This window comes from Scylla paramamosain, unplaced genomic scaffold (assembly GCF_035594125.1).
Source record: "Scylla paramamosain isolate STU-SP2022 unplaced genomic scaffold, ASM3559412v1 Contig74, whole genome shotgun sequence".
NCBI classification, from domain to species: Eukaryota; Metazoa; Arthropoda; class Malacostraca; order Decapoda; family Portunidae; genus Scylla; species Scylla paramamosain.
This window is the reverse complement of record NW_026973739.1, coordinates 75,230-85,652: the sequence shown is the minus strand read 5'-3', so window position 1 is coordinate 85,652 and position 10,423 is coordinate 75,230.

The following is a 10,423-nucleotide window of genomic DNA, read 5'->3' as shown; positions in this document are numbered from 1 at the left end:
GCAAGCACGGAGGCACAGTTTCGGAGAACAATAGGAGGGACCCCATCAGGTCCATAAGCCTTCCGAGGGTTTAGGCCAGCGAGGGCATGGAAAACATCATTGCGAAGAATTTTAATAGGTGGCATGAAGTAGTCAGAGGGTGGAGGAGAGGGAGGAACAAGCCCAGAATCGTCCAAGGTAGAGTTTTTAGCAAAGGTTTGAGCAAAGAGTTCAGCTTTAGAAATAGATGTGATAGCAGTGGTGCCATCTGGTTGAAGTAGAGGAGGGAAAGAAGAAGAAGCAAAGTTATTGGATATATTTTCGACTAGATGCCAGAAGTCACGAGGGGAGTTAGATCTTGAAAGGTTTTGACATTTTCTGTTAATGAAGGAGTTTTTGGCTAGTTGGAGAACAGACTTGGCATGGTTCCGGCCAGAAATATAAAGTGCATGAGATTCTGGTGATGGAAGGCTTAAGTACCTTTTGTGGGCCACCTTTTGTGGGCCACCTCTCTATCATGTATAGCATGAGAACAAGCTGTGTTAAACCAAGGTTTAGAAGGTTTAGGACGAGAAAAAGAGTGAGGAATGTATGCCTCCATGCCAGACACTATCACCTCTGTTATGCGCTCAGCACACAAAGACGGGTCTCTGACACGGAAGCAGTAGTCATTCCAAGGAAAATCAGCAGAATACCTCCTCAGGTCCCCCCATCTAGCAGAGGCAAAACGCCAGAGGCACCTTCGCTTAGGGGGATCCTGAGGAGGGATTGGAGTGATAGGACAAGATAAGGATATGAGATTGTGATCGGAGGAGCCCAACGGAGAAGAAAGGGTGACAGCATAAGCAGAAGGATTAGAGGCCTGGAAAAGGTCAAGAATGTTGAGCGTATCTCAAAGACGGTCAGGAATACGAGTAGGCTGTTGCACCAATTGCTCTAGGTCATGGAGGATAGCAAAGTTGTAGGCTAGTTCACCAGGATGGTCAGTGAAGGGAGAGGAAAGCCAAAGCTGGTGGTGAACATAGAAGTCTCCAAGAATGGAGATCTCTGCAAAAGGGAAGAGAGTCAGAATGTGCTCCACTTTGGAAGTTAAGTAGTCAAAGAATTTCTTATAGTCAGAGGAGTTAGGAGAGAGGTATACAGCACAGATAAATTTAGTATGAGAGTGACTCTGTAGTCGTAGCCAGATGGTGGAAAACTCGGAATATTCAAGAGCGTGGGCACGAGAGCAGGTTAAGTCATTGCGCACATAAACGCAGCATCCAGCTTTGGATCGAAAATGAGGATAGAGAAAGTAAGAGGGAACAGAAAAGGGGCTACTGTCAGTTGCCTCAGACACCTGAGTTTCAGTGAGGAAAAGAAGATGAGGTTTAGAAGAGGAGAGGTGGCGTTCTACAGATTGAAAATTAGATCTTAGACCGCGAATGTTGCAGAAGTTAATGAAGAAAAAGTTGAGGGGGGTGTCAAGACACTTAAGGTCGTCGACAGAAAGGCAGTCTGACCTGGGAACATTTATGGTCCCCTCCCCAGATGGGGACTCCGAGGCTGGTGTAGGAGTCGCCATGATGATTTTAAAATTTTAGAGTGAAGGGTGTTTGTGTTATTAGGTGCTTGTAGTTTTGTGTGGAGGAAGAGAGTTGTCTTTAGAGGGCAGGCTGTGACTGCCCCCTTGTGTTGTGAGACACAAAGGGAAACGTTCAGTGAGGTCACAGCTGGATTTAATGATAAGTTCACAGCACCTCCTGAGCAGTGCTTTAGATCTCACTGGGAGTAATTATCGTTTCGGCAGGTGTCTACTGCAACGGACAAGAAATTCATTAACATGAACTTTCCAATTGTGTCTGCTGTTAAAATGCATACCAAGAAACTTGAAGGGTTAATTGGAATCCATGTACGTTACGTCTAGTAAAAACAGCACCAATACACTTAGGAACATAAGAACATAAGAACATAAGAAATAATGGAAGCTGCAAGAAGCGACCAGGCTTACAAGTAGCAGTCCCTGTATGAAATATACGTATCTATTTCCACCTATCATCCCCATCCATAAATTTGTCTAATCTTCTCTTCAAGCTCTCTAGTGTCCTAGCACTAACAACATGATTACTGAGTCCGTTCCACTCATCTACCACTCTATTTGAGAACCAATTTCTTTCTGTCTCCTTTCTTTAACTAAATTTTTTCAAGCTTGAACGTTATTTCTTGTTCTATCCTGGTTGCTGATCCTAAGAATTTTGCTAACATCCCCCTTGTTATAACCCTTATACCACTTAAAGACTTCCATCAGGTCTCCTTTTAACCTACGTCACTCTAAAGAATGTAAATATAACAACTTCAATCTCGCCTCGTAAGGAATACTCCTCATCCCCTGTATCCTTTCAGTCATTCTCCTCTGTACTGATTCTAATAGACCTATATCTTTCCTGTAATGTGGGGACCAGAACTGCACAACGTAGTCTAGATGAGGTCTGACCAACGCCAAGTATAACTTTAATATTACTTCCGGCCTTCTACTTTTAACACTCCTAAAAAATTAATCCTAGTACCCTATTTGCCCTGTTTCTGGACTCTATGCATTGTTTTCCTAGACAGAGTTAAGAGCTATAACTCCTAAATCTTTCTCATACCCTGTACCCGCCAGAGTTTTGGTTGTTTAATGTGTACCTACTGTGTGGGTTTCCTCTACCAACACTAAGTACTTTGCATTTATTGATATTAAATTGCATTTGCCATCTGTCCGTCCATTCATTCATCCTATCTAAATTTGGCTGCAAGGCGATGGCATCCGATTCTGACCTAATTAATCTTTGTGTCATCCGCAAATTTACTAACATCACTACTAATTCCACTATCCAAGTGGATATAACAAGGGCCCTAATACTGATCCCTGTTTCACCCCACTAATTTCATGACCCCACTCGGATTTCGAGCCGTTTATTACAACTCTTTGTCGCCTGTCGCTAAGCCATGACCCTATCCAGCCTAACACCTTCCCATCTCTGATGGGGTACCTTGTCAAATACTTTACTAAAGTCCAGATATAAGATATCATAACTATCACCATTATCTACTGCCTCGTACACTTTACTGTAAAAACTTAACAAGTTTGTCAGGCAAGACTTCCCCTTCGTGAAGCCATGCTGCGACTGATTTATCAAGTTATGTTTGTCTAAATATTCCCTAATGTTCCTCGCTATTATTGACTCTAATATTTTACCTACAACTGAAGTTAAGCTGACAGGTCTATAGTTAGACGCTAAAGTTTTATCTCCTTTCTTATAGATGGGTACTACATTAGCCTTCCTCCATATTACTGGTACCTCACCTGACTCAAGTGATTTCCTAAACACAGAAACTAACGGCTCTTTGCATTCCTTAATTACTGTGGGATATATTTCATCTGGTCTTGGTGTCTTTAACTTTTTTAGCCTATCTATCTCCCGTTCCATTATCCCCCTAGTTATGGAAATATATGTCAGCTTCTCATTCTCATCTGCTCTAAACATCTGTTCACTATCTGGCATATCCTGCGTGTTTTCCTGGGTGAAGACAGTTTAATTATAATACTCATTAAGAATTTTACTAATCTCCTCCCCAGAACTAACCAGCTCCCCATCTGCTGCCTTTAATGGACCTATAGTATCCTTATTCTTCGTCCTGTATACCTGATAAAATCCCTTGGGGTCACCATGCAACAATGACTTCTTGCATCCTTGCACCACACGATGCACCCACTAGGGACCGTAGTCTCATGGTGCATTGTTATCACGGGATTGCCATGCAAAATATTTCCCAGCCAAATGCTACTTTCAATCGGGCCTGCACTGCCCATATACTCCTGCTTTCCCGCTTTTGGTTCCGTGGAGCCTCCGTGCCACACTCATAAAATTAACAAAATAAAACTCCCGCTTCCGTGGCAAAACTAAGAGGGGCCCTTGGGCCGCTCTCAACTAAAATATATACTCCTTTCCGGATGTGACACAACCATGTCTGCTTCCGACCGTCAGGCACAACGACACTATTATGCCTCATTCCTCCCATCAGCTCCTTGATGATAGTTATCGCCACAGCCAGCTGACGGCTGCTCCTTTCCAGGATGCAGCATACACATCCCCACACACAAAGCCAAACAAACACACGAGACCTTCACAAAACTACAGACCCCGGCTCCAATGTGCCACTGGACCAGCCCTAATGGTCCCAGCAACTGCTCCTATGAGTAAGCACCGCTCATCATCCCCAATACCTTGTTGCTATGAAGAAACCGACATCCATCTATACATACTACACATTTCGGGCCCAGTACCTAACAATCATCAACAACTCAGTCACTGAAGGTGCCCCCTGAGCGGCAAACAACAAAGCATCACAAGCAGCCTCACTCAGTGCTGCCTCCCGATCCAGCGCCGTAACGTTCACGTCAAATACATCATAAAAACTTGCCCAGGAAAAAGGAATCGGCCGAGCAACATTAATCACCCCACACAAGGGGAAAAAACACCGGCCCTAACAACTGAGAGAGGCCCCAGACGAGTGGTTATCAGGCTTGCCAGCCTGACCCGCGCAGTTACGCCCAACAAAAGTGGCCACACCAAACCACCAAAGCCGAGCCAAACGCTCCCAAGTCAACCTTGGTATGTGGTTCTAGCACCCATGCCTTCTTAACTCTAGATGGCACATCAAAATGGATCCCCAAACCTCTGCCCTCATTTCTCCGTCAGCAATTCACAATAGTGTTACTCTTAACACACGCTGCCCGACCCTCTGCTTACCTACCATTCACTCCTGCCTTAGCAAGTAGTGGGGCAGCACAAACATGAAAAATAGAACCCTCCTCAACTACACTGACAGTTGTTGCAGCAGCTGCCAGCGCGTGTGGCTCACCAAGTGAGCAAACACCTACCGTGTCTGGTCCTGGCAGGGGGGCAGCCTGCTCCCCGCCTCCGATACATCCCCCAGGGGAGGAAACTCCGACCTCCCCAGCATAGTTAGAAGTCTCCCTGCCCTCAGCAGTGATCTCCTGACACACCAGACACATCTAGCTGGGGTCCAAAATGAGCAACGGCGCTCACAACCTCAACACTAGGTGACAACTCTGACTGAGTGCCATCTCCGAGAGACTGCACAGGGTAAGGCAAGCCATCAAACACATAACCCAACCTCATCCTTGGCAAGACTACACAAAGTCGGGTGATTTCTGCGGTGGCTCTGCGCTTTTGCAGTCAGCCCAGCACAATGACTCAAAGACGAGTCTGACTCCGGCTCGTCAATACCCTTGCCAGCAGCGGGACAGGCCTCTGTGCACTTTGCCCCCACTACGGCCTCAATACAAAAATTGCGCTCCTTTTGTGGTGGCCCTGCCCGACGGGGTGCTCGCCTCGCCTTAAGGCCAATAACAAGAACAACTGAGTCAGCACCCTCAGCAGTCTCCATATCCGGGTCGGCGTCCGCGGATGGGAGCTGCACCCAGACTCTTCCATCTGCCAAGTCACTCCCCAGAAGGAAATCGACCCCCGACACTGGCAGGTCCTCCGTTTGTGCCGTTCGCGCCTCCTTGGTCACTAGCGGGCATGACAGCTTAATCACCACCGTGGCGATGTTCTTCGCGGTCATGTCCTCAGAGTTTAAAACCTATAATCCTTTATCCTCGATAGATAGAAAAAAAATAAACAAATAAATAAATAAATAAAAAGTAAAAAAAAACACAAGGATTGACAACATCATTCATCAAATGATGGCGACCATTGAAGTCTCCCAGTAAAAGAAAAGAGAAGGAAATGTGTTTCAAAGGTTGTCAAACTCATTTTTTTCGATAAGAAAACTGGGAGGCAGATACAAAATGCACAATATATTATTTTATTTTTTTATTTATTTATTATTTTTTTATAAAAACCTACAGCGGCGAATGAATCTCTAGGTGAATTAAATGAATATCTTCTCGAGCAAAGATGGTAATACCACCATGGTGGCCTTCAAACACGATACCTAGGAGGACTAAAGTGAATGGATTCTCCGATTATTATTGCAAACAAATACAAGCAGGAAAAAAACTAGAGACCAATACCAGGAGTTCCTACCAGAAGGCATGCAAACCATGACAATTCCACTGCAGAATCTTGAATATTGTTATTTAGAGGTGGTTTTCAGGGAACTCCCAGATTTTCTCTGGGAGCTTTACTTTGCCAACCTAACTTACTTGGGCAGCGAACTTACATTGCTTGTAGGCACAGAACCCTGAGATTGCATAAGTGGTCTGGGGATACCTAGCCACCCATGAGTCTCTGAAATTCCTGTAAAGACTGGAGAAGGAGGATTCCTTGACATAGATGGATTGATATCCTCCTGGTAGAGGATCTATTTTCAAGATGAGCAAAGAAACCCTCTATGACCATATAGGATGTGAACGAATCATTTTTATTAATAACGTCTGGGTCAGGGTCATCTGACGCTCCCAAAAGGATTTCTCTAGGGGGAACACCCATCTGGTCTAGGACTCAGCAGACCCCTGTGAACATTTCAGGTGGGACTGAGGAGGAAGTGTGGAAGATGTTTTCAGTATGTGTGTGTGTGGTGGAGGTTTAAAATCCTTGGGAGTCGTTCGTGCTGGAGAATCCATGGGGAGTGGACATCTGCAATATGAACTCCTGTACGAGGAGTCTGTGATATAGTTAGAGAAGATGCAAAAGAGGGTTTTGCTGAAGATGTAGTGAAGGGCTTGGCTGAAGATGGAGAGGAGGGCTTCTCTCTCCAAAACAGAGAACTTGTTGCAGACAGTAACCGAACGAGCTACACCCTCACAAGTAGAGGAGGAAACAATTTATGATTGAGAGAGGCAGGAAAATGTTACAGCCGTATTACCTGAAGTAGAGATGGACGAACTGGAGTGGAAGGAAAAGGCGTATGTCTTTGCCCCACCATCCTTCTGTCTATCAAGAAATTCAAGCTTGGCATTACCGAGACTAATGAACTGAGAATTAGGCAGGTGAAGAATGTCCTGCTCAAGATGGTACCTCTTGCATTATCGAGAACGTAGCGGATGAGCTTCCCTTTAGTAGAAGCAATAGGGTTCCGATTCCCATTCAAAATTAGGGCAAGTCAAGGGCAGAGCAGTGACTGCACCGGGGACGCTTTATACAGTTCTTCCTCCCATGAGCGAGCTCATAACACTAGTAGCATTGTAAAAGACAATCGATAAAATGGGAGAGAAAGAGGACCAGTCTTAACACGATCATTGCCATTGCCTCTAATCTTGGCCACTTGTTGAACATTATCAGGATGTAACTGAAGGATGTCATCTGATAATTCATGTAAGTCATGTTTATTTATTTATTTTTCATGTAGGAGCGACACTGGCCAAGGGCAACAAAAAAAATAAATAAAAAAAGGCCACTGAGACGTCAGTCCCAGAAAAAAGGCCAAAACGGTAGTCAAAAAATGAAGGATAAATGTCTTGAAACGTCACTCTTAAAGAAATTAAAGTCAAAGGCAGGTGGAAATACAGATGCAGGCAGGGAGATCCATAGTTTACCAGAGAGAGGTGGACAGAATAAGGGTGAGAGAAAGAAAGTCTTGTGCAGCGAAGCCACAGGAAGCGGGGAGGCACGCAGTAAGATCAGAAGAGCAGTTAGGATTAAAATAGCGGTAGAAGATAGCTAGAAATTCAACATTGCGGCGTTAAGAAAGAGGTTGAAGACAGTCAGTCAAAAGAGAGGAGTTGATGAGACGAAAAGCCTTAGATTCCACCCTGTCTAGAAGAGCGTTAACTCCCCCAGACATGTGAGGAATACTCCATACATGGACGGATAAGGCCCTTGTACAAAGTTAGCACCTGGGGGATGAGAAAAACTGGCGGAGACGTCTCAGAACGCTTAACTTCACAGAAGCTGTTTAGTTTCCAGTTTAGATTTCCTGTTTAGATTATAAGTAAAGGACAGGCTGAGGATGTTTAGTGTAGAAGGAGACAGTGAATGTCACTGAAGAAGAGGGATAGTTGTCTGGAAGGTTGAGTCGAGCTGATAGATGGAGGAATTGAGTTTATGAGGCATTGAACAATACCAAGTTTGTTCTGCCCCAATCAGAAATTTCTGAAAGATCAGAAGTAAAGCGTTCTGTGATTTTCCTGCCTGAAATGTTTACTTCCTGAAGGGTTGGACGTATGTAAAAAGACGTGGAAAAGTGTAGGATGGTATCATCAGCGTAAGAATGGACAGGGCAAAAAGTTTAGTTTAGAAAGTCATTGATGAATAATAAGAAGACATTGAGTGACAGGACAGAACCCTGAGGAACACCACTGTTAATAAATTTAGGAGAAGAACAGTGACCGTCTACAACAGCAGCAACAGAACAGCCAGAAAAGAAACTTGAGATTAAATTTCAGAGAGAATGATAGAAGCCATAAGAGGGTAGTTTGGAAATCAGAGCTTTGTGGCAGACTCTATCAAAAGCTTTTGATATGTCCAAGGCAACAGCGAAAGTTTCACCAAAATCTTTAAAAGAGGATGACCAAGACTAAGCCAGAAGATCACCATTAAAGCGGCCTTGACGGAACCCATACTGGCGATCAGATAGAAGACTGTGAAATGATTGATGTTTAAGAATGTTTCTGTTGAGGATAGATTAAAAAAAACTTTAGAGAGGCAGGAAATTAAAGCAATAGGACGGTAGTTTGAGGGATTAGAACGGTGAGGGTGAATGTAGGCAAACTTTCAGCGAGAAGGAAAGGTAGATGTTGACAGACTGAGTTGAAAGAGTTTGAGTAGGCAAGATGCAAACACGGAGGTGCACTTTCGGAGAATAATAGGAGGGACCCCATCATGTCCATAAGCCTTCCAAGCGTTTAGGCCAACGAGGGCAAGGAAAACATCATTGTGAAGAACTTTAATAGATTGCTTGAAGTAGTCAGTGGGTGGAGGAGAGGGAAGAACAAGCCCTGAATCGTCCAAGGTAGAATTTTAGCAAAAGTTTGAGCAAAGAATTCGACTTTAGAGATAGATGTGATAACAGTGGTGTCATCTGGTTGAAATAAAGGAGAGAAAGAAGATGAAGCAAAATCAATGGAAATATTTTTTGCTAGAGAGCAGAAGTTACGAGGAGAGTTAGATCTTGAAAGATTTTGACACTTTCTATTAATGAAGGAGTTTTTGGCTAGCTGGAGAACAGACTTGGCATGATTCCGGGCATAAATATAAAGCGTATGAGAATCTGGTGATGGAAGGTTTAAGTACCCTTTTTTGGGCCACCTTTCTATTCTGTACAGCACGAGAACAGGCTGTGTTAAACCATGGTTTGGAAGGTTTAGGTTGAAAAGAAAAGTGAGGAATGTATACCCCCATGCCAGACACTATCACCTCTTTTATGCGCTTATCATACAAATTCCGCTGTCTGGCACGGAAGCAGTAGTCATTCCAAGGAAAATGAGCAAAATACCTCCTCAGGTCCCCCCCAACTAGCAGAGGCAAGACGCCAGAGGCACCTCCGCTTAGGGGGATCCTGAGCGGGGATTGGAGCGACAGGACAAGATACAGTTATGAGATTGTGATCGGAGGAACCCAACGGAGTAGAGAGGGTAACAGCATAAACAGAAGGATTAGAGGTAAGGAAAAGGTGAATAGGTTTACTAGTAAATTTGGCATGAATAAATTTACCTTGACCTTCCCTATAATATACCAATAAGGTCTAGATGGGTGTCGAATGTTCTTCGACATTATCAAGGACAGTAATATTTTTTGCTGTCAGTTACATTGTTTGAACAAATGACCTCAGCAATTGTCCTTGGCAACAACGTCAGATTTAAATATCGCATGGCACCGATTAGAGAGACAATTGCCGTCATATTTGAGACAGATACAAGGAACTTTTCCGAAAGCCTTGAAAACTGAGTAAATAGCACGGTATAACATGGATACGTAGGCATTAATAATCATAAGAGTGTCAAGACCCAAAGGGTCTATAAGTATGAAAAGTAACAGCAGGAGGAGTACCAGCTCCAGCCTGCACACCATCACAAGCAGAAGGTGACGTCTCGAAAAACCGGTCGGTCGCTCCTCGATTACCATATGAACTTTCACGTTTGCCCATAAGAATATTAGAAAAAAACTCCTGGGGCCAGGGGAAACCACCTACTGGGATCACGAGAGGAGCGAAGTCAAAATAAAACACAGGAACATGGGAAAGATACGTAATTCTCTGAACAGTGGTGGAAATAACTGAAGTAACAATAAATAAGTAGGTTAAATGTGGAATAGCGAGCACGATTAAGGAATGTTAACATGAATACCTATCAGCTCTCAGCCCTCAGAAGAGACAACCTTGTACCACCAAGCCCAATGAATGACTGCTTCGATATGAGCGGAGCGTTGCTATTTTAGTTTCGAACAGCTTCGAAAGGGTTCATGGAGCTGGAGAAACACAAGACTCGACTCGCCGGTTACGAACGAATGAACGA